This window comes from Aquarana catesbeiana, linkage group LG01 (genome assembly GCF_042186555.1).
Source record: "Aquarana catesbeiana isolate 2022-GZ linkage group LG01, ASM4218655v1, whole genome shotgun sequence".
Classification (NCBI taxonomy): Eukaryota; Metazoa; Chordata; class Amphibia; order Anura; family Ranidae; genus Aquarana; species Aquarana catesbeiana.
Genome location: NC_133324.1, coordinates 46,480,144 through 46,505,105, shown reverse-complemented (window position 1 = coordinate 46,505,105; position 24,962 = coordinate 46,480,144). Strand labels below are relative to the sequence as shown.

At 44.2% G+C, this 24,962-nt stretch overlaps 1 long non-coding RNA gene across 1 annotated transcript in view; it reads right to left on the bottom strand.

Moving 5' to 3' along the window:
• Positions 1 to 460: 460 nt before the first annotated feature.
• LOC141130917 (uncharacterized) overlaps positions 461 to 24,962 on the bottom strand; it is a 50,916-nt gene continuing 26,414 nt past the window's right edge. Inside the window, exon 3 of the long non-coding RNA XR_012242561.1 lies at positions 461 to 643. This is a non-coding gene — a long non-coding RNA (uncharacterized lncRNA). The remainder of the gene's footprint in view (positions 644 to 24,962) is intronic.

The following is a 24,962-nucleotide window of genomic DNA, read 5'->3' as shown; positions in this document are numbered from 1 at the left end:
GTTTTACTTACCTGAGCCCTGGAATTTCCCACGGAGGAGACGCGCTCTTTCTCTGCCCGGGGTTCTCGGCTCTTGATTGGATAGATTGATAACAGCGCAGCCATTGGCTCCTGCCGCTGTCAATCAAATCCAATGATGCGGCGCTGGCGGGCGGGGCCAAGCCCAGCACCCTGCGTCTATGGACGAGAGAAACAGTCCATTGCTGGACGTGGGGAAGCGATGTGGGGAAGCGATGTTTTCCGGAGGATCAAAGGATCGGGTATGTATAGCCTTTTGGTGCGCCCCTGGACAAAACCAACAGTTAACCCATGCACTGCGGGCACAACCCCCACTGCATGGGATAAAAAGAATTTCTTCTTTTTTTTTTTTAAATCAAGTAAAGGTTTATTGAGATGTCTCAAATTTGTACAACCAGAATTTAAAAGTAAATGTAGTTCACATCAGAGGGAGTTCTTCTTTATCCACTTAAGCCCCGGACCATTTGGCTGGCCAAAGACCAGAGCACTTTTTGCAATTCGGCACTGTGTCGCTTTAACTGACAATTGCGACGTGGCTCCCAAACAGAATTCCTTTTTTCCCCACAAAGAGCTCTTTCTTTTGGTGGTATTTGATCATCCTCATTTGATCACCTTATTTTTTTGCGCTGTAAATAAAAAAAGAGCGACAATTTAAAAAAAAAAAACGCATTATTTTTTACTTTTTGCTATAAAAAATATCCCCAAAAAATGTATAAAAAAAACATTTTTTCCCTCAGTTTAGGCCGATACGTATTCTTCTACATATTTTTGGTAAAAAAAAAAAAAATCGCAGTATTGATTGGTTTGCACAAAAGTTATAGCGTCTATAAAATAGGGTATAGTTTCATGGCATTTTTTTTAATAATTTTTTTTTTTACTAGTAATGGCGGCGATCAGCGATTTTTATCATGACTGCGACATTATGGCGGCCAGATTGGACACTTTTGTCGCTATTTTGGGAGCATTTACATTTATACAGCGATCAGTGCGATTAAAAATGCATATATTACTGTGTAAATGTGACTGGCAGTGAAGGGGTTAACCAGGAGGGGGCGCTGCAGGGGTTAAGTGTGTCCTAGGGAGTGATAATCGCGGGTCGCGGATCGCGGAGCTCTCGGCAGGGTCGCGCACGCGCGCCACCGCCAGCGCGCACGCGACCTCGCGGAGGCAAATTTAAAGGGACTTACCTGTACGCCCATTTGCCTGTCTGTGCCATTCTGCCGACGTAAATTTTCGTGCGGCAGTTGGCAAGCGGTTAAATTATACATTTATTTACTTCATATATATTACTCATTGATACAGTCTGTATAACTTGTCAGTTCCATTGACTTGCAAGAAACAGACTTTGATGTGTAAATCTGGTGATTTGCATTACATTTTAATTCCTGTGTATCAGGGGGCCCACCGAACCTGAAGTGCCATGGGCTCCCCCCCCCCAGATCTAAATCCGGCCCTGGAGAGGGGCCCCCCTTGTTTCCCATACAGGTACCAGTATTGAATGTTCATTTGAAAAATAAAGATCTTATATCATTAGTAATAAAAAAGATAGCAATACCATTTTAAAACATAAAAAGAAAAGAAAATGAGTCGAACATCCGCGTAATTTCCATCAAAAACAACATTAAATAGGGTTCTTTTCTGGTGGGACAGAAAAAAAAAGCCAATATTGGTCCACTTTCAAAAAAATCATTAATGTGTTTCTCTAGGAAATTGCAAAATGAATAAATCTGGAATATTTATAGCATCTGTATGTAATACACCTGAGTCTCCTTCAATGGTGGTGGTGGGGGTGGGGGTGGAAGGGAGGCGGTGGTGCTGGGGGTCTGGTTCTGAATTTTATTGACAATGTGTAAACAGATCTTAGCATTTTTATGAAACGTGTTAATTGTTTTCTTGGCTTTCATCTTTTTCTTTTCTATCCTACATTTGATCATTTAGTCTCAGCTCCGGAGAGGCATTGGATGAGTTCTATTTTACTATTATGATTATGGACCCCGGAGATCAGGGAGACATTGCAGGTGGATTAAGGAAGCAAAGAATGATGTGCAAAGTCAGTCACTCACCGCAACCAATCAGAACTTGTCTTTCACTAATTGTACTGCACTAGATTGATGGCAAGTGTGATCTGATTGGTTATTATGGGTTAGGGAACTTTGCACAATATCGCTGATCTAGTGGAGAAAATAGAGGAAGGAGCGCAAACTTCCAGGCTTTCTATCACAGTGTTGTGTATTTGAACCTAGATGCATCAGTCTCTGCAACAGAGGAGCTTACAATTAGACATGTGCGGAACAAAAAATGTTGTTTAGTCTCGTTATCTAAATGATTTTGTTTAGTTAAAATTGTTAAATTAGTTGAATTTGTTTTTGTTTATTTGTTTTCAAATTCAATTGAAATTCGGCATTAGAATTCAAAGTGGCATTCAAAGTCAAATTTACTCTATTATAGTTATATTCTTTCTATTTTCTTCTATTCTATTGTTTTTTCTATTCAATTATTTTCTATTCTATTCTTTTCTCTTCTATTAGAATTCAAATTTATTCTATTTGAAATTCGACTTTCGGAAGGTGGTTATACCTGTATTTTTTTCTGTATTATATTGTATTGTATTTTTTTCTGTATTATATTCTATTCTATTGTATTTTTTTTCTATTCTCTTATTTTCTATTCTCTTATTTTCTATTCTTTTCTATTATTTTCTTTTATTTTCTAATCTATTCTTTTCACATTTGAATTCATTTTATTTGAAATTCGAATTTCAGAAGATGGTTATATTCTTTCTATTGTATTTTATTGTTTTTTTTATTTTTTTATTTTTATTCTATTCTTTTGTATTCTATTCTTTTATTTTCTATTCTGTTTTGTTCTGTTTAACTCTATTCTATTCTTTTGTTTTGTTTTATATTCTTTTCTATGCCCTTATGTTCTATTGTATTTTATTTTTTTATTGTATTTTCTATTCTGTTCTGCTTTACTCTATTCTATTCTATTTTTTAGTTCATTTTCTATTCTAGTCTATTATTTTATATTCTTTTCTTTTATATTCCATTCTATTCCTTTATTTTCTATTATATTTGACTAAATTATTTTCCTTTCTATTCTGTTCTGTTTTACTTTATTCTGTTTTATTATTTTCTTTTCTATTGTATTCCTTTGTTTTCTGTTCTATGTTTTTCTATTCTTGTTTTCGAATTCTATTCAGATTTCTGACAAATTTTATTCCGTTATTTCGGATTTGTTTAAATTTGTTGCTATTGTAATTCGGAAATTCAGATACATTTGAATTGCCGAATAATGATTAATTTGTAATAGAATTTTGATTTGGAACAAAACAAACTGCACATGTCTACTTGCAATGTAATATCTCCACTACAGTCACACGCTGTTATTATATATTTTTATAGCTCTGACATGTTCATCAGTGCTGTTCAGAGAACACCAGGTGGTGCTGTTCTGCAGGGTGCTGTGGGCTCACTCTACTGTGATCTCAGCTGAGAGAAGCAGCAAGCCTGGGCCTGTCCTGCAGGCTTTTCCCAGGCAAGCATGGACCATGTTGGGGAAGACTAAGGTGGAAGCTTCCCAGAGGCACTAAGACCTACACCATGTGCTCATGCTGCATTGGATCCTGGGCCTGTCCCTATGCAAGGGGAGTCCTTAGCAGCAATCCAGGATAAAGTGGTGAACAGACTTCGCCGTATTACCAAAGAGGAACAGAAACTTGCTGTCATAAAAGCAGATTTCAGGAAAAACAAATCTCTGCACAGTAAGTCTGGGAGCAGTAGGAGGGAAGACTCTAAGCTAAAGTCTCTGGAGGAGGCATTAAAGAAGCAGGAGAAGCTGGTCGCTTCTCTGAAGGAAAGTAGCGGTGCGTTTAGAGAAAAATATGAGAATGAGAAGAGATTCCAACAGATGAAGGAGTGTGCCTGTGCCAGTACCAGCCAGAGGGTGGATTCCAGAGCAATGGCTACAGCATGGATGGGGGCTAAGGAAGTGGCTTTACATGGTGGCCCCAGTACTACCCCTGTCTCAGGATCTGTTGCACCTGAATTAGTATCTGCCCCCCTCCCTCCCCAGCAGTCTGGGTCATGTCAGGAGGAGGTTGAGGAAAATGGCAGATTGCTGCAGACCATTATGAAAATGGAATCTCCCTTGAATGACACGGACTCATCAGATGAGTAGGAGGATGTCATCCCTCGGCCCATAAGGGAGAAAGTTGTGGAAAAAGTTTCATTTAAATCTGATCAAGATAGAAGCACTGCTACAGTGTCTGCAAATGGAGGACAGGCTGTTTCAGTTCAGGAAAATGCTGGTGAAGGAATGCTTGTTGAGAATATCTCTCCATGTATGGATGCCATTCCTGTGATTGCTGCTACAGATAAAGAGACTGCACCTGTCAATGGATCCTTGCAGTCGGCAAGGAATGCAGGAGGAGATGGTTTCAATCCTGACAAAGAAGTTGTTGTCTGTGAGAAGGAGCAGGAGTCCCACATGGACGCTAAAATCGCAGAGCAAGAAAGTCGCATAGACGGTAAAACAGCTGGTGTACCTAATAACTGGACTGCTGGTAATTGTGGTACTTCTGGGACTATGGTGAGTGGCACTGTTGTGCTGGAGGGGAGGAGGGAGGATCGAGTGGTGGGTGAATTGCCAAACTAGATTTCAGAGGTTCCTATGCAGCCAGTAAATGTGTCATCTGTCCCAGTTATGAACTATGCTAAGGCTGTGTCGGGAAAAATTCATGCTGCTGCTGGTGGAAGGAAGCCAGTTGTGCGACTTTCACCTAACTTGCACCTTCGTCCATTAATCGCAGGAATGTGGTACAGCTCAAGTGGGAAGGAGGAGGTATTCCACCTATCAGGAGGGTGGTTGTGGATAGGATCCTAGCCATGGGATTTAAGGCAGAGGATATTTATGCTCTTATCAGTCTGGCTGCTTCCTCTGAAGATGATTTATCATTTGTGCGTCCAGAATCACTGGATCTTTTTAGGGAACGTTTGAGAATGTGTATAGGGGCCAGCCAGACTGGAAGGGGCTTTTCCCTAAGGTAATCTCATGACAGCCCTTGATAAAGAATGTGACTATCCTGACTAGGAATGAGTCTATACCCCCTGAGGATTTATGGGTCTGGTTGAGGTTTGGTGAAACGTTGTGTCCCCTAAAAAAGATTTTGGGATAGAGGAATCTGGACGGGTGGGTGGTCGGTGTCAATGAGGTTGAGAGTGTGTGGGAATGTGGTCCAGCATTTGCCCTCCTCTGCCTTTATTGGTAGAGATAGGATTACCATTTTCTACCCTGGTCAACCTAAATGTGGAGTCAAGGGACATTTCTCCTCTAACTGTCCAGAACAGAAGTGTTCTTTGTGTCAGGAACTGGGGCATCTGGCAAGGGACTGTAACATCATTAAATGTAACCTATGTGATAAGGTCGGTCACCCTTACAGCCAGTGCCCTGAGGCTTTGCACAATAAGCCTAAGTTAGTGGAGGAATTCTTCCATCTGGATAGAAAAGAGTCTGAGTTGGCAGAGGTTGTACAGGGGAATCCTAGTGTCTCTGTCCCGTCAGAATCTGTGAGGCCGTCTGTGGTGTCAGTGTCCCCCCAGTCTGTGTTCTCCCAGTCAGTGTCAGAAAGTGTGGTTGTCAAGTCTGTGTCTCTGTCTGCACCTATTGTTTCTCCTAGTGTAGTGAAGGCAGTGGAGGGTGCTGGACTAGCATGTTGGTTGGGCCAATACCTCCTCCTCGGCGTGGCAGAAGTGCTGCGGTTCGAGGTCAGCAGACACCGAGGGGTGTAGTGAGTAATGGATTGGATGATGGTGGAGGGGGAGGTGGGAAAGGGAAGGGAGTGAAAGTGGCTGGTGCAGAATGCAAGGTGAATGATGTGGAAGTCAGGGTGAAATATGCTCGTAATATGGATTACGATTACGTAATATGGAGGTCAGCAGACACCGAGGGGTGGAGTGAGTAATGGATTGGATGATGGTGGAGGGGGAGGTGGGAAAGGGAAGGGAGTGAAAGTGGCTGGTGCAGAATGCAAGGTGAATGATGTGGAAGTCAGGGTGAAATATGTGGAAGTTGGGGTGAATGATGTGGGGGGAGGGATTAATGGGGGGGTTTTGGCTGAGGATGATCTGGGGAGCAGGGGGAGGGGGTTCTGCCGTCTGGATTTGAATCAGAAAAGGGCTGGCGACTCGGATGCTCTTGAATAAAAGTCTCTTATTGGGTTACATGAGTAGACGGGTACAGGCTACGCTGACGCGTTTCAGCTAAGAAGCTTTCATCAAAGCAGTTCTGCCATCGGGATTGTCGAATGAGGATATGGAATGGTTGGAGGCAAAAAGGAAAAAGGGTAAGAGGCGGAGAAAGAGGAAGGATGTCAAAGCTCCAGAACCTTGGAGGGTGAAGGTGGCAAATGCTTTAGAGGTGTTTTCTGAGGTGGAGGGTGGAGGTTCTTCTGGTAATGAGTCTATGGAGGAGGAATCACAAGGGACATTGAAGCATGTAGGGTCTCCATCTAGGGAGGGGGGTAAGCAGGCTAAGAAACGTATACCTCAACCATCCTGATGGCGGTTCCCACTCCACTGAAGGTGGCGCCTATTAATGTCGCCAGCATAAAATCAGTAAGTGCTCGTAATATGGCCTTATTTTTGCTCAGCAGGTTTAATGCTGATATTTTCTTTTTGCAAGAGACCCAGTTATCTAGTTTGGCTGATATTCATCTGGCGAAGAAGGAGTGGAGACACGGCCCCTCTTTCTGGTCTCTTGCAGCCAAGCCTTATGGAGTTGTGGTACTTTTTTCCGGCATGGTAACCTATCGGTGGATTATTGAGGTAGAAATGGGGAGATGCATGATCTTAGACATCTCCATGGGGGGGCAGGACCTGCGCCTGATTAACATCTATGGGCCCTAGACAAAGTGGGACAGGAAATGCCTCTTCATGAAGATCAAGCCTTTTCTTTTTACTGCCCGGCAAGTTGTCTTCGGTGGTGATTTCAACATCGTCACTAGGACAAAGGACAGGAAAGGTACTGGAGCAAGGCTGGACTGTGACGGTTTTTTCTTGAACAAAATAGCTAGAGGCAAGTCTGGTTGATGTGCACATTCATTGCTGCCCAGACGACACGGGATGCACTTTTCAGCGAGGTAGTAGTCAGAGTAGAATAGATAGGTTTTTATTAAAGGGGAACACTGCCTTCTAAGCACCAGTGTCAGGCGGTGGAGTTTTCCGATCACTGTATTCTGTCTGTGACTCTGAATAGCCCCGATACACCACCTAGGGGGAAGGGTACCTAGAAGCTAAATTCAGCACTCCTAGATGATGTGAAGGTGAGTCAATCCTTTGAGCATTTTTTATTCAGGCACAGGTATCAATCACGGACTTTTGCAGCAGTAGGTCAGAGTGGTGGGAGCTTACAAAACAAAGGATTGTTGGGTTTTTCAAGGCCATAGGAAGAAATAAACAGCTTGATAAGTATGTCACCTACCAGCGTCTGCGGAGGAAGCTTGATAGGCTTGTGTCGAATAATGGGTATCCAGGGATGATTTCTGAGGTTAAACTCCTGCTCAGGGAATGTCAATATGACAGGCATGCCTCTTTGGTTCTGGAAAGGGATTATGGGAAATATCGCATGACCCTTACCAGAATTGCAAACAAGGTAGAGCAGTTAAGTCAGTTGTAGGCCTGGTTGACAGCACAGGTTCCTTGACAAAGTCCAAGTCGGGGATCCTGGAAACCTCCAGGTCATATTATGCTGACCTCCTGGGCAGGAGGGACCTTGATCAGGCAGACATATCAAGTTTTCTGTATTCTATTCCAGGACTGGGAAATGGCAGTTCTCTTGCGAGTTTGACAGAGGACATCACAGTAGATGAGGTGGTTAGGGCTATTGATAAGCTTGCCATTAAGAAGTCGCCTGGGCCAGATGGGTTGACAGCTGAGTTTTATAAGCAGTTTAAGGTTACTCTGGTCCCATATTTGGTGGAGGTTTTTAATGGCTGTCTGAGAGAGGGTTCGCTCTCTCCCTCCATGCAACAATCTGTGGTGATTCTTCTGTCAAAGGGTAAGGATTCCTCGAAAATTGAGAATCGGCGGCCCATTAGCCTTCTCAATGTTGATAGGAAGATACTGGCAAAAATACATGTGAAAAATGTCAATTTTGCAAACACTGCACGACTATGCTCTCAACCCCGACAGGGTCACCCTAATACACAGCCTAACCATAGGGAGGGTTGAGGTGTCTATCCATTGGGTTCCCACCCTCTGACCATTATTTACCTCTATCTACGAGTGTCTCCCCAGCAGCTCTCTCCTCTACGATATTTTTTCCACTCGTTTACTTCCCTCTCTCACTCTACCTACGCCCTTACTTGGGTCACTTCCCCCCTTTATCTGATTTGGTCCCCCCCTTTATTTTCTAATTATTTCTCCATATACAGTGCCTTGCAAAAGTATTCAAGCCCCTTGGCATTTTTCATGTTTTGTTGCCTCACAACCTGGAATTAACATGGATTGTTTGAGGATTTGCATCATTTAATTTACAGAACATGCCCACAACTTTGAAGTTTTTTTTTTTTTTTAATTGTGAAGCAAACAACAAATAGGACAAAATAACAGAAAAAGTCAATGTGCATAACTATTCACCCCCCTAAAGTCAATACTTTGTAGAGCCACCTTTTGCAGCTATCACAGCTCCAAGTCACTTTGGATAAGTCTCTATGATCTTGCCACATCTTACCAGTGGGATTTTTGCCCATTCCTCCTTGCAAAACTGCTCCAGCTCCTTCAAGTTGGATGTTTTGCGCTTGTGAACAGCAATCTTTAAGTCTGACCACAGATTTTCTATTGGATTGAGGTCTGGGCTTTGACTAGGCCATTCCAACACATTTATATGTTTTCCCTTAAACCACTCAAGTGTTGCTTTAGCAGTGTGTTTGGGGTCATTGTCCTGCTGGAAGGAGAACCTCCGTCTTAGCCTCAAATCACACACAGAGTGGTACAGGTTTTGCTCAAGAATATCCCTGTATTTAGCACCGTCCATCTTTCCCTCAACTCTGACCAGTTTCCCAGTCCCGACTGCTGAAAAACATCCCCACAGCATGATGCTGCCACCACCATGTTTCACTGTGGGGATGGTGTTCTTTGGGTGATGTGATGTGTTGGGTTTGCGCCAGACATAGCGTTTTCTTTGATACCCAAAAAGTTCAATTTTAGTTTCATTAGACCAGAGCACCTTCCTCCATACATTTTGGGAGTCTCCCACATGCCTTTTCGGAAACTCAAAACGTGCCATTTTGTTTTTTGCTGAAAGTAATGGCTTTCTTCTGGTCACTCTGCCATAAAGCCCAACTCTGTATTGCGTACGACTTATTGTTATCCTATGTACAGATACTGCAGTCTCTGCTATGGAACTCTGCAGCTCCTCCAGGGTTACCTTAACTCTCTGTGCTGCCTCTCTGATTAATGCCCTCCTTGCCCAGTCCGTGAGTTTTGGTGTACGGCCATCTCTTGGCAGGTTTGCTGTTGTGCCATGTTCTTTCCATTTGGTTATGATAGATTTGATGGTGCTCCTAGGGATCATCAAAGATTTGGATATTTTTTTATAACCTAACCCTGACTTGTACTCAGAGGCGGCTCTCTAATTAGGCAAATTAGGCGATCGCCTAAGGCCCCACAGTAAGAGGGGCCTCGCGGTCGGCTAATCTGCCTGTGATCAATCACTGATGCTGTCAAGGTCTCATCCCGGTCCGGTGGTAGCAAGTGCGGGGAGCGGGACAGTAGAGGCCTCTAGGTGGCGGCAGCTGCTGGATGATAGCACCCGGCTCCAAGGCATGTGGGCAGCATGTCCATGTGGGACCTGCAGCCGAGCTGCTCTTTCTGCCTGTGCCGCTCACCCGACCTCTCTGCACCTGCTTCCTATTTGGTTCTGCAGTCGGGGCCGGGGGGGGGTCGCTGAAGCTATCCAGCTGAGCTGCAGTGCCCCATGATTGTGAGGAGGAAGGAGCTCTTATGCTGCCTGGCCGACCAGAGAGAAGGTGAGTGTCCGTGCAGCCTCCCTGTGTGTCTGAATAGGAGGAGCGGTGGGGAGACTGCACATAGTGGAATTGATTTTTCCATATTACTCCATGCAGCCGCTGAATGTCTGCAGGAAGGAGAGGGGGAGAAGTGATCATTCAGCGGCTGCTGGAGGAATATGGAAAAATCAATTCCACTATGTGTAGTCTCCCCACCGCTCCTCCTATCTAACTTTTCCTGCATCCCCGTGCTCTCCGGCCCCTCCGTGCACTCCCTGGCTCCGCCCCTCCTGCTCTCCAGCCCATCCCTGTCCTCCCTGGCTCCGCCCCCATTTCGTCAGCACCCCCCTGCTCTCCACACCAATTCTTTCTCCCCCCTCTCAAGCTCCCCCCAGCGCTCTCCAGCCCCCACCCCTCCAGTGCTCTCCACCTTTCCCAAGCACTCTCCGCCCCCCACCCCCAAGCACTCTCCGGCCCCCACCCCCCAGCACTCTCCGCCCCCCACCCCCAAGCCCAAGCACATTTTCAACCCTAATGTTGCAAACTCGTACAAAAACAGTATATAAACTATACGCAATTGCGCAAAAAAAAACATTACATTTCTACTAAGGCCTCATTCACATGGGATGTACTAAAGTGTGAAGGCCATGTTGCAAGCATGGGGATCTACAGGTGTTCTGTGCATCCCTGTGCAGACAGTCCCAATCTGACATGTGGTTGTGAGTGCACAGACTCCAACATAAACGATGTGAGTTCAGGGACATGCACCCAATCGGATGTCAAATTGAGAGTGTTGGCTGTGTCCATTCAGCAGCTGCATCCCAATTGACATGAATGGAACTGCCCGCATAGGGATGCATGGAACACCTGTACATCCCCGTACGTGGCCCTCACATGGATGTACACTGTAGTATACTCTGTGTGAACAACAAGGCCTCACTATGTTTCTTCATTTATTTTTGTAATGTTATTTTAATATATTTTACTTTTTTCTGGTGAAACATCAGGGGTCTAAAGAGATGTTTGAGACAGAGAAAGGGTCTGAGGACATAGAGCCCCATTCCCTTTCTGTGCATCCTCAGCAGCGCTGCAGATAAATGAATAGATGCTCTGTACAGAAACTCCTATTTATTCACAAACTGAAGCATAGTAAACACGGTTTACTATGTTTCAGTTATAAATGGACACAGGAGTGATCAGTACTGATCGCTCCTGTATCCATTCAGGAAGGGGCTGGTAAACATAAATATATATGCATTTGTACTCATCCCCTCTTTACTCTGATAACCCTAACTAAAATCTAGTGGAACCAATTGCCTTCAGAAGTCACCTAAATAGTAAACAGAGTCCACCTGTGTGTAATTTAATCTCAGTTTAAATACAGCTGTTCTGTGAAGCCCTCAGAGGTTTGTTAGAGAGCATTAGTGAACAAACAGCATCATGAAGGCCAACAAACACAGCAGACAGGTCAGGGATAAAGTTGTGGAGAAGTTTAAAGCAGGGTTAGGTTATAAAAAAATTATCCCAAGCTTTGAACATCTCACAGAGCACTGTTCAATCCATCATCTGAAAATGGAAAGAGTATGGCACAACTGGAAACCTACCAAGACTGAGAAGGCCGGGCAAGGAGAGCATTCATCAGAGAAGCAGCCAAGAGGCCCATGGTAACTCTGGAGGAGCTGCAGAGATCCACAGCTCAGGTGGGAGAATCTGTCCACAGGACAACTATTAGTCATGTTCTCCACAAATCTGGTCTTTATGGAAGAGTGGCAAGAAGAAAACCATTGTTGAAAGAAAGCCATATGAAGTCCCATTTGCAGTTTGCGAGAAGCCATGTGGAAGAAGGTGCTCTGGTCAGATGAGACCAGAATTTTACTTTTTGGCCTAAAAGCAAAACGCTATGTATGACAGGAAACTCACACTGCACATCACCCTGAACACCATGAAACATGGTGGTGGCAGCATCATGTTGTGGGGATGCTTTTCTTCAGCAGGGAAGCTGGTCAGAGTTGATGGGAAGATGGATGGAGCCAAATACAGAGCAATGTTAGGAGAAAACCTGTTAAGAGTCTGCAAAAGACTTGAGACTGGGCGGAGGTTCACCTTTTAGCAGGACAACGACCCTAAACATACAGCCAGAGCTACAATGGAATGGTTTAGATCAAAGCATATTCATGTGTTAGAATGGCCCAGACCTAAATCCAATAGAGAATCTATGGCAAGACTTGAAAATTGCTGTTCACAGACACTCTCCATCCAAGCTGACAGAGCTTGAGATATTTTGTAAAGAAGAATGGGCAAAAATGTCCCTCTAAGAAGAATGTGCAAAGCTGGTAGAGACATCCCCAAAAAGACTTGCAGCTGTAATTGCAGTGAAAGGTGGTATTTGGTTTGACCACCCCTTGCCTTCACACCAGCATCAATTCTTCTAGGTACATTTGCACACAGTTTTTGAAGGAACTCTGCAGGTAAGTTGTTCCAAACATCTTGGAGAATTAAGCACAGATCTTCTATATGTCGGCTGCTCAAATCCTTCTGTCTCTTCATGTAATTCTAAACAGATTCCATGGTGAGATCAGGGCTCTGTGGGGGCCAAACTATCACTTCTAAGTACACTAAGTATCTGCCTGTATTTCTCATCATTGAGGACACCATTGATCCTGACCAAATCTCCAACTCCATTTGCAGAAATGCAGCTCCAAGCATGCAAGCAACCTCCATCATGCTTCACTGTTGCCTGCAGACATTCATTATTGTACCGCTCTTCAGCCTTTCGGAGAACAAACTGCCTCCTGCTATAGCCAAATATTTCAAATTTTGACTCATCAGTCCAGAGCACCTGCTGCTATTTTTCTGCACCCCAGTTCCTATGTTTTAGTGCATAGTTGAGACACTTATGCCGTGTACACACGACCAGACTTTTCGGTATCAAAGGTCCGTCGGAACAAATCCGTCGGACAATTTGATCGTGTGTGGGCTTCATCGGACCTTTTCTGTCGAAAAATCAGATGGACTTTAGAAATAGAACATGTTTCAAATCTTTCCGATGGACTCGAGTCCTATCGAAAAATCTGGTCATCTCTATGCTAGTCAGACGGATGAAAACGACACTAGAGCAGCTATTGGCTACTGGCTATGAACTTCCTTATTCTAGTCCGGTCGTACGTCATCACGTTCGAATCAGTCGGACTTTGGTGTGATTGTGTGTAGGCAAGTCCGCTTCGTTGGAACTCCGTCGAAAAGTCCTTTGGGGTTGAGTCCGACAAAAAAGGTTGGAGCTATGGCTTTTTGGCCACAATTCTTCCATGAAGACCACTTCTGGTCATACTTCTCTGGACAGTAGATAGGTGTACCTGGGTCCCACTGGTTTCTGCCAGTTCTGTGCTGATGGCACCAGAGGCGGCTGGTGCTCCAAATTTTTTTTTTTTTGGGGGGGGGGGGGGGGGGCATAAACAAACTGAAAAATTCTGAAAAAAAAACCCCATCAATTGCAGCCTCACTGTAGCAAATGCCACTGTGCCATCAAACGCTGCCATTGTGCCCATCAAACGCTGCCACTGTGTCCATTAAATGCTGCCACTGTGCCCATTAAATACTGCCACTGTGCCCCAATTGTTGCCACCATGCTCCAAGTGCTGCCACCATGCCCCAAATGTTGCCACAGTGCCCATTAAATGCTGCCACTGTGCCCCAAATGCTGCCAGTGTGCCCATCAAACGCTGCCACTGTGCCCCAAATGCTGCCACTGTGCCCATTAAATGCTGCCACTGTGCCCCAAATGTTGCCACTATGCCGATTAAATGCTGCCACTGTGCCCCAAATGTTGCCACTGTGCCCCAAGTGCTGCCACCGTGCCCCAAGTGCTGCCACCGTGCCCCAAGTGCTGCCACCATGCCTCAAGTGCTGCCACTGTGCTGCCCGCTGTCTGCCCGGCACTTACCTTGTCTCGGGTGAGCAGCGGGTGATGGCGGCAGGCGGCGAGCGGTGTCCGGTGTCCTCCATTTCTTCCCCCGACCTGATGTCTTCTCCCGCCTGCTCCTCCTCTCGTCCTCTGCTATGATTGGATGCCTAATAGGCGTCCAATCACAGCGCCTGTCATTTCAGCCAATCAGGTGACAGGTAACACAGACCCAGCAACCTGATTGGCTGAGAGGCAGTTCAATGTTAGCAAAGCGAATTCCTTCGCTTTGCTAACACACAGCTGAGTGAGAAGCGTTGCGCCCGCTTCTCACATTTTTGGGCGCCTATTAGAGTCTATGGCTCTAATCAGGTGCTTCCAGAAAACACCCCCACCGGTGTAATTCAGATGCACGGCGCCCGAAAATGGGCCGGGCACCTGAATAGGGGGTGTCAGCAGCGAACATAGATAGATCCATGCGCTGCATGAATCTATCTATGGTGATTAGAGCGGTGCACGAGGGGGGGGGGGCCATCCTGCGCCCTTTATGGACGCACCGCCACTGGATGGCACTACTGGACATCTCCTGATGTGGAAGGGAAGTAAGCAGAATGTGTCTTTCATCTGCTGCATTAAGTTTCCTTGCCTGACCACTGCGTGTACGGTCCTCAATTTTCCTCCCGTTTCTTTGTGCTTCTTCAAAAGAGTTTGAACAGCACATCTTGAACCCCCAGTCTGTTTTGAAATCTTTGCCTTGGAGAGACCTTGCTGATGCCGTATAACTACCTTGTGTCTTGTTGCTGTGCTCAGTCTTGCCATGGTGTATGACCTGTGACATGAAACTGCCTTCCACAACCTCACCTTAGTAGCAGAGTTTGACCGTTCCTCACCCAGTTGTAAGCCTCCTACACAGCTGTTTCTGTTTCGGTCAATGTTTCAGCATGAGATTGATGATCATTAGCATCTGCTCGGTATAATTGGTTAATCATACACCAGACTCTAATCCTACAAAATCCCGGACTTTGTGCAGGTGTAAGAACTGATGCTGTTTGAAGCCAAAGGGCAGTCACACCAAATATTGATTTGATTTAGATTTTTCTTCTGTGTGCTCACTTGGCATTTTGTAAGTTGATAAAAATAAACAATTAAAATATATATTTTTGAAAGCATTCTTATTATTACCGTATATCTATATATACCATATATACACTCACCGGCCACTCAGTGGCCGGTGAGAATATATGTAGCTCTGACATATTCCGAAGTGCAGTACAGAGCCATTTACATTGCTTTCTGGACCAAAAGAGCCCTAGAGGACACAGATAGTCTCTTAGGGGTTTGATCCCACAGTCCTGTGCTGCAAGCCCACAGTGCTGGCCGCAGAGCCACAGGGCAGCCATCATTTTCATCAACATGTGGGACAACAAGCCAGTGACCAGCAGTTACTTTATACCCGGCCTTGGTTCTATCCTATTTGGGGCTGACAAGGTTAAGAACCTGCGTTGGGCGGTAATGGCGCTCTGCGATGGGCGGCGGGGGGGGCACTCTTCACATAAGAGCAGGAGGTCAGAAGAAAACACTCCACTTAAAAGCCTGAATCTGGCCTGCGTCACCAGCACTCAGGCATAAAAGGCTGATTTACTATGGCAACCAGCAAAGTACATTCATTAAGCGTCTGTCATATGTTGCTCAAATTTAGGAGCCAAAGTTACGTAAAAGGGGCTCATTGTATGGCAGACAAATTATAATGATCCCAACGCCGGCAGACAAATAATAATGATCCCAACGCCGGCAGCTGGTGGTTCTGGGCAGCTCTGTTCTTCCATAATGACTATTATCAACTGCAAGTCCAGTTACTGACAATCTGTTATAACATCATTTCACCTCCAACAAAGTTTTCAGGATTAAAATGCTGAATGAACATCATAGGGATCCATCCGTTTCTATACTGCTGTCTCAGCAAAACATTTTTCCTGACGCAACCTGACAGGATTGGTTAACTATAAATTTGAAGGAGAGGCACCTCACTTCATTCTCTTTTTTTATCCTCACCTGACAAGACTGAGATGGATTCCGCACCTCTTACCACATTCGCCCCACCAGGTTAAGCCTCTCCTGGCTGGAAGTCCCTCCTGTGCAGTCTCCAAAGGACCCTTCATGGAGATAACCCCAATCTGGTGGTCTTCTGGCATTTACAAGCTTTAACCACTAGCCGACCAGCATGTTCCGATGTACGCCGGCACAATGGCACGGCTGGGCAAATGGGTGTACAGGTAGGTCCCTTTTAAATCTCGGAATTGTGGGCGCGCTCGTCCGCCGTGTACTCCGTGACCGTGCCCGCAGGTCCCGCGGACTTGATGTCTGCCGGGGGCCCGCCATCATGTCACGGTGCGGAAGAACGTGGAGATACCTTTGTAAACAAAGCATTTCCCCGTTCTGCCTAATGACATGACAGGGATATACTGCTTCCTGTCTTAGGGAGCAGTGATCGCTGTCATGTCAGTGGTAGCCCATCCCCCCACAGTTAGAATCACTTCCTAGGACACACTTAGCCCCTTGATCGCCCCCTAGTGTTTAAACTCTTCCCTGCCAGTGTAATTTACACAGTAATCAGTGCATTTTTATAGCACTGATCGCTTGGTGTACAATCCTTTCATTCACACTAGTGGCCAGTGTGAAGGTCCCCCTTATATTGGTGGTCAGTGTAAAGCCCTCTTTACAATGGTGGTTACTGTGAATGCTCCTATTACATTAGTGGTCAGTGTAAATTCCCATTACATTGGTGGCCAGTGTAGAAACTCCTCTTTATATTAATTAGTAATTGTTAAAAAAAATCCAAACTTGCATCTGTGGTCAGTTTCGAATCCTCCCTTACATTGGTGGTCCATGTAGAAGCCCCCTTTATATTGGTGGTGAGTGTAAATCCCCCTTACATTGGTGGCCAGTGTGTAAATCCCTCTTTATTGGCTGTTGATGTAAAATCCCCCATTACATTGGTTGTCAATGTAAATTCTTCATAACATTGGTGATCAGTGTACATTTCCCTTTACATTGGTGGTAAGGGCAGAATTGCCCTTACACTGGTGGTCAGTGTAAATCTCCCTTTACATTGGTGGTCAGTGAAAATCTCCCCTAACATTGGTGGTCAGTGTAGAAGTGTCACCTTACATTGGTGGTCAGTACAAATCTCCTCGACAATAGTTGTCAGTGTAAATTCCCCCTTACATGGAGGTCATTGTATATGCCCCCTTACACTGGTGGTTGGTGTAAATGCTCTTATTACATTGGTGTCAGTGTAGAAATCCCTCTTTTTATATTAGTGGGTGGCATAAAATACCCCGTTACATGGTGGTCAGTGCAAATTCCCCCTCACATTGATGGTCATTGTAAATTCCCCATTACATTGATAGAATCCCCCACTATATACTTGTTAAAGATTTCCAGCTTTGCTCTACAAGATTCCGAATTTGCCACAGTGTACTGCCTCCTAACTAATCCCATCCACCCACCACTGCCACTGATCCCATCAACCCCCAGCATTGCCACTGATCCAGAGTCCTAGTATCCCTAGGAGTTTTCTGTCTATTGATGGGTCCCCTCATCTCCCCAGTCCATGGTGTGCAGGCAGTGAGGGCGATGATGTGCTGTAACCTTTAGCAACCAATCAGTGAGCAGTAACGCTGTGCACTAACCTCTTGCAACCAATCATTGAGCGGTAGGGATGTGCAGTAACCTCTAGGAACCCATCAGTGAGCAGTAATAATGTGCAGTAACCTCAAACAACCAACTAGTGAGTGGTAAGGATGTCCAGTAACCTCTAGCAATCAATCGGTAAGCAGTATTGATGTACAGTAATGTCTAGAAACCAATCAACAAGCAGAAGTCATGTGCTGTAACCTCTAGAAAATAATTAGTGAGCCATAATGTGTGCTGTAACCTCCAGCAGCCAGTCATTGAGCGGTAATGATACACTGTAACCTCTGGCAAACAATCGCAATCGCTGCCTGATCTGATTCAGTAAACTGATTTTGAGTCTAGCTGCTATTTATTGTATGTCTCAAAGCATGTGAAGAGCGAAATTGCATCGAAGAGGGGGCCCAAGAAAATGTTTGCCCAGGGTCCAGTCAATATTAAAGACGGCAAGGCACCTGATGTCTTGTACATGATGATTACTTGTAAGTGTGCATTTTGATCCTGCCATATTATGGTCCATATGTTAACCTTACTTATTGAATATTGTATTGACTGTTTTTTTATTGTATCTATAGATTTTTTGCACCCTTTTCGTCTCCCCTGAAGAAGGAATATACAAAACATTTTTTCCGAAACGCGTTGGTTTCGGGTTCAGCTGTGAACACCTTGAAGCCTGTTGGGCCATTATTCCATCCTGGCCGGCACGGTGCTCCAGCCCACCTTACGAATTGGGTGCTTGTTTTGTTATTTTATCATCATGCTATGCTCCTATGTATTTTATTGTCCCCTCTTGGGAAATACTTTTATATTATGTGAAAACTTTGTTATATTTTATACCTTGTATTACTTTTTCACACTCCCCTAACCTGCCTATAATGTCCCCGCTGGGGGAATTTCTTTCTTATTCGCATTTGGGATGTTGGCAGGTGTCTTGGGGTTTCTACAGCGGTTCATGAGCTCCTCCCCCTTCATGTTACTCCAATCATCGTACACAAACAAGACGTTGGGATAGAACCAAAGGAATGACTCTTTACTGAACAAAACTACAAGTTTTTCTACACTTTAAAAGTAGGTCAGTCACCACATGGACAATAAAACCAAATATTTACCAAAATCATCACACAATGGTTTAGATAATGAGGTAGAGCTGACACAAGGCTAATTTTATTGTAGATAACTCCAAGAGTTAATCATATCAGCCAACAGACAAAAACAATAGGTGAATGGGAATTCACACCTAGATAATGCTTTGATTAATCAGGAAACCCAGATTGTCCAGCGACAGTATTCAAGAAGACCCAGAGCTATCCAAATCTCATTAACCAGCTTTCTTTTCACATACTTCTGCTTACTGAGTTTCAAGTTGGCAGAGACCATCATGACTTCCTTGACTGTTAAATGTAATAATGTCCATTTGCATTATATAACAGGACATCTTCTTAAATGCTTGTAGATCCCTCGAATGCCAGGGCTCATAGTCAGTAGGCAAGAGGCTAGCCCGCAGTCCCCTCCAAAAGCCATTGTCCTGGTCAAGTCTGTCACACAGTGCATTGCAGTTTACTGTGTACAGTTCTGCATAGCCGCAAAACAGTCAGGGTTCCCATGCGGACCCGTGCCCACAGCCAGATGTGCCTACAATGGGCACGTTAGTATCAGAACTAGACTACCGAGCACTGAAAGAAGGTGCCTTTGAGCTGTTGACTTGGCTTCCAAAAAAAAAAAAAATCCAATCCATTGAGGCCCTACTTCGCAACTTACAAGACATCTGCTACTTTGCAGATGACCTGCTCCTATTTGTGACACGTCCACACTCGTCCCTGCCCTCAGTGATGCAGGAGTTCCAGAGATTTGGGGAAGTCAGTAACTTTAAAGTAAACTACAATAAATTGGAAATTCTCAATATTTCAATGCCAAAGTTGGACCTACACAGACTCTACTGCCTTTTCCTTTAAAACGGGATACACCTCCATCCGATACCTTGGTATTCAAATACCGGAGGATGCATCCCAACTCTTTTCCAAGGATTTTACCCCCTTACTTTTTAGAACTCAAGCCGATCTGTCTACTTTCACATTCAAACGGCTCTCCTGGCTTGGTAGGTTGAACACCTTGAAAATGGATGTCCTTCCCCGGTTTTTGTGCCTATTTCAGACAATCCCTATATACATACCTAACTCCTATTTTCGGAAATTGCGCCAGCTGTTCTCTAAATTCATTTGGAATTCAGCCCGTCCTAGAATTAGATACAGAACGTTATCGCTCCCGAAAGCGAGAGGGGGAGCTGGAGCCCCGGACGCTTCATTGTACCATAAGGCAGCGATACTTAATCGCATACTGGACTGGTTCCATAACCATACGACCAAGCTCTGGGTTCACTTGGAAAGCCATATGAACTCCATTGAACTCTCAGCTCTTCCATGGATCACACCCGCAATTCGTTGGGGTTCACACCCCCTCTGTGACCTCACCCATCAAATGATCCAAATTTGGGATCGCTTAATCTCTAGTGATAACATATCAAATCCTTCGGGGCCTATTACCCCCTATTTGGAACCCCAGCCTTCCCACCGGCTATGCACGTGACAAGATTTGGACCTTGGCAAAAAGAAGACCATAGGAGGCTTTCCCAGGTTCTCCGAGCAGGCCCCACTCTAATGCCAGATCCCCCCCCCGAATCGCTTTCTCGATACCCTATGCAATGGCTTCAGAAACAATAACTGACTTCCTATATCCGAACCTTCCCATCAATACCAGATATTCTAGCTGAACCGACAGGATTCGAGGATATGCTCCTCCAAACCGATCCTCCGGCGCACGTGGTATCGCAGCTTTATTCCCTCTTGCTGAATGCTCTTCACCCTGATCTCCCACCCTACACGAAGGCTTGAGAAAAAGATCTCCAACACTCCATCTCCCCCATTGATTGGCAAAAATGCTTTATCCTAATGCACACACTCTCCCTAGCCACTAAAACTCAAGAAAAGGGGTTTAAACTGGTGATGAGGTGGTATAGATGCCCTTCGACTATACATCACTTCAACTCGACAATGCCGGATACCTGTTGGCGATGTCTAAGCTCCAGGGGCACCATGCTCCACAATTGGTGGGAATGCCCCTCCCCATACAGAAATTCTGGCAACAGATCTTCCTACTATACTGCAAACTGATGGCGACCGCTCTCTCTCCTACACCCGAGATAGCTCTCTTATCCATGCTCCCGGGCACATCTCAAGTCCATTAAAAAAGATGTATTACGTGACTTCTTGGCCGCTGCTAGAATGGTGATTCCAAGATATTGGAAGTCAAGAACTGTACCTTCCCTGGGGGAGTGGGCTATTGAGGTGGACTGTATTAGAGACCTTGAACGTCTGTTGGCTGAGGAATCTAATAAAGACAATCAGTTCTCTCTTACTTGGACTTCGTGGTCCATGTTCCGCTACTCATCGGACTTCATCTCCTGGGCAGAGGGCAACCTAGACAGTACCACCTCATGACCATGTTGGAGCGACTCCTGTTCCTAACCTTTCTGCTTTCCCTACTTTCCCCCTAATCCTTCTCCTCTTCGTATAAATGTACTCCTCAGAATCCAGATGCAAAACACAACCCCCACAAGCAAATCCTCTACAACATAACAGGTTTCTGGAATACGTTTGATTGTAGTAACACATGAAGTTTACATGTAATCCCCTCCCATACAGGGAGAGGGTCCTTTGATTATCCTTGTTATGTCTCAACATGTTGTTTAAAATAATGTTTTTTTCCTTGTTATCTACGCACATAACGAACCTGGTACGATACTACATTAGGTATCCTTCGTATACACTGGATTTATTGTCATCACCTACTACTGTTATTAATGATGTTTATGTGGAATACATTTCCTTATATGTTTCTTTCAATAAAATAAGATTGAACTAAGACATCTGCTACTGACAGCTTGGTGACAGATACCAAAGAGGACCAGTGGAGTCCATGCCTCGATGGGTCAGGGCTGTTTTGTCAGGAAGGAGGACCTGCTCAATATTAGGAGGTGGTCATGTCATGGGGGGCAGTCATAATGTTATGACTGATCAATGTATATACATATACAGTATATATATATATATATATATATATATATATATATATATATATATATATATATATACACACACATGCTGTATATGTACCATTAATATAGTAGGGGCATTGCACAAGGCAGGTCAGTGCTTTTATTGTGGATCAGCCCAAGGTGCGGTACATACAGTATAGAAAGGAAGCAGGTATTGTGGCACCAATGTTTGTTTGTTTTTTTTTATATAAAAGTTCACATGGAACAAATGGTGCAACAGTTTTGGCAACATGCCCTATATCAAGCCACAAGACATTGGGCAAAATAATTGACAGTGTAACTCCTAAAGTAGAAAAATGGGAGTGTCCAAATTCCAAACAGTCAATCAATTAACAAGAGAAACAAAGCAAAACACTTTGCATCAACAGTATTCAGGTTGTCACATCATGATAACAATGTAAACCAGGATTCACTATATCATACAATATCTCATAAAAAAGTGATTTTTACATAAACAAAAATGAACCCAAATCTGTATTAAGACCCCTCAGCTGTATGGTATCAAGCCTATGAATCCATTCCACCTCTTTTCTTGAGTTTTCTTTTATCTCCCCCACTCTTCGCTCTTGGCACATGATCAATAATTACATAACATAGAGGTGAAAGAGAATGTATTTGTCCAATAAAAATGTCTGGCAACTAATGCACTGCCATTGTGTAGTGGATATGCTGAGCGTACAACTATAACTCAAATGTACAAGCACCCACTATAAGGCAACCAAAATTGATGAAACTAGAGCAGGATTGTTTGCATACTCTGAAGATAAAACTCAGAAAATCTTCACTGGAGTACCAGATTCTTGAAATTTTCTCATCTCCACTTCATCTGTGCAAATTGCACAAAAATTCAATGGACTTTCTAAGAAATTGATTGCTCGTGAATTACATGAATTGAAACTAGCAAAGTACAGCCACTTACAAGAGATCTATAGAGGCTTTAGGACAGCATTTCTCAACTTTTGTAACCTGGGGAAACCTTTAAAAAAAAAATTAGGTCTCAAGGAACCCCTGCTAAAATGAATGAATTAAGGGTCAGTGGAAAGGATGCTCTCTTTACAGTGGTGGCCATAATGCCCCCTTAAAGACAGCCAAAAAAAAACAAAAAAACAAAAACAATTCAATGGTGAAATGCCTTTGGTTTTGCCAAGTGGCTCTGGACCAAAAACTGCATAGGCACCATCAGAAGGAAGGTCAATCAGCCACAGCTCAAGGAAACCCCAGCAACCTTTAGAAGAACCCTAGTCAAAAATGGCTGATTTAGGAGCATGGACTGTGCATATTCTCTTTGCTAACAAAAAGGACTTCCAGTCAAGATTTACACAAATTCTTAATAAGTGCTCCTTTGATCTGACAACCTTCTCTGTGGAGTTCATTCAAAAAGAGTTACCTTGAAAAAAATGATTGAAGAACTAGAGCATGCACTGTTAAATTCAAATGGAGCTAAATTCAATTTTGCTGTGGTCATATATGATGAATTGATTGAGACACGCAAGAGAAACAAATCTGAAAGAGATACTGTAAGGATGATTTCCAACATAACAGTGTATTATTGTTCTAATATTGTTTTTTGGGAAGCGAGATTTGCATATGTTGGACATTGTTTTGCTCATACATCAGACACATTTACTGTCTCATCTACTAATAAAGGCTCTTCCACCAACCCCCCCTGCTTACATGGTTATGAGTCCTGCACATTCAAGGTCCTCACCCACACATGGGATCCATCATTGACCTGCTGAGATCTGGTTCTTTTCTGCCCTGCTCTTCTCGGTTCAGCCGGTGACTTCCTGATGAAGCGCCACCTAACCCCACCCCATCCTCCTTTCTTAATAAAGAACTTTGCATCCTGGGATATGTGCCGTATAGCAATGCCAGTAGTGATCATTGTGTTTTGCTGGAAGGGAAGCCTCCCCACCGGCTGATCACAAAAGCACTGGGGGAGGGATAGAAAATTGCATAATCTATGGGCTGTTTAACTTACCGCTCCCAAGGGATTCCCTTCTGTAAAAAATCTGTGAAGATTCTAATATAATCAGGTCATGGTATATCTAGTAGCAGTTGGTCACATTCAGCTGGACTGGTTCTGTAATGTTGAAAACATTTTGTAGCTTCTCTGAGCAACTTCTTCAATTCTAATGAGTGTCGGGAAGCATTTATAGGCACATGGGTAGCACAGAAACCTTGGTTCAATCACTATGGAAGATGCTGATTGCCCAAAAAATAGATAAGAACTGGTTTGCAGGAGGTATGAAATCTATGTCATGCTGGAGCAACCATCTCGAACAGGGGTGGGTGCCTTCTATGCCATTTTATTATGCCATTTTAACATCTCTACCCTGGCAATTTGACAACGATTCTCATCTTGAGCCATGTAAATCTTGGGATTAACACCTTTGCAGACTTCCTGATACCAAGGATGGAATTCTGTAACTAGAAGGAGGGTACTTCCCCAACTCCCATCCAGTAAACATCTGCACATTCCATGGTAATTGGATTATGGTGATACCTGTGTGGTTATACTGTAAATGTTGGGGTATCTTGCTGAACATCTGCACATTCCATGGTGATTGGATTATGGTGATACCTGTGAGGGTATAAATGTTGGGGTATCTTTTTGAACATCTGCACATTCCATGGTGATTGGATTATGGTGATACCTGTGAGGGTATAAATGTTGGGGTATGTTCCTAAACATCTGCACGTTCCATGGTGATTGGATTATTGTGATACCTTTGAGGGTATAAATGTTGGGGTATCTTTTTGAACATCTGCACATTCCATGGTGATTGGATTATGGCAATACCTGTGTGAGTATAAATGTTGGGGTGTCTTCCTGAACATCTGCACATTCCATGGTGATTGGATTATGGTGATATCTGTGTAGGTATAAATGTTGGGGTATCTTCTTAAGTATCTGCACATTCCATGGTGATTGGATTATGGTGATACCTGTGTGGGTATAAATGTTGGGGTACATTCTTGACACTCAGAACTGAAGAAGTAGCTTGGAGAAGCTATGACAAGTCTTCAACTATACAGAGTAAGCCCAGTTGAATGTGACTAATAGCCCTCCTGTTTAAAAAGTTCAAATTGGTCATCTACAACGTATGTTCGCATGTAGCGCTACTCCTGTAGGAACTGCAAGAATTACTTGTCCAGGTCTTCCCAACTTCCGCCCCTTTTCCAGGCACACAACAGGCTCATTCACTCTTATTCCAAAGACCAGTCTAGAGGATG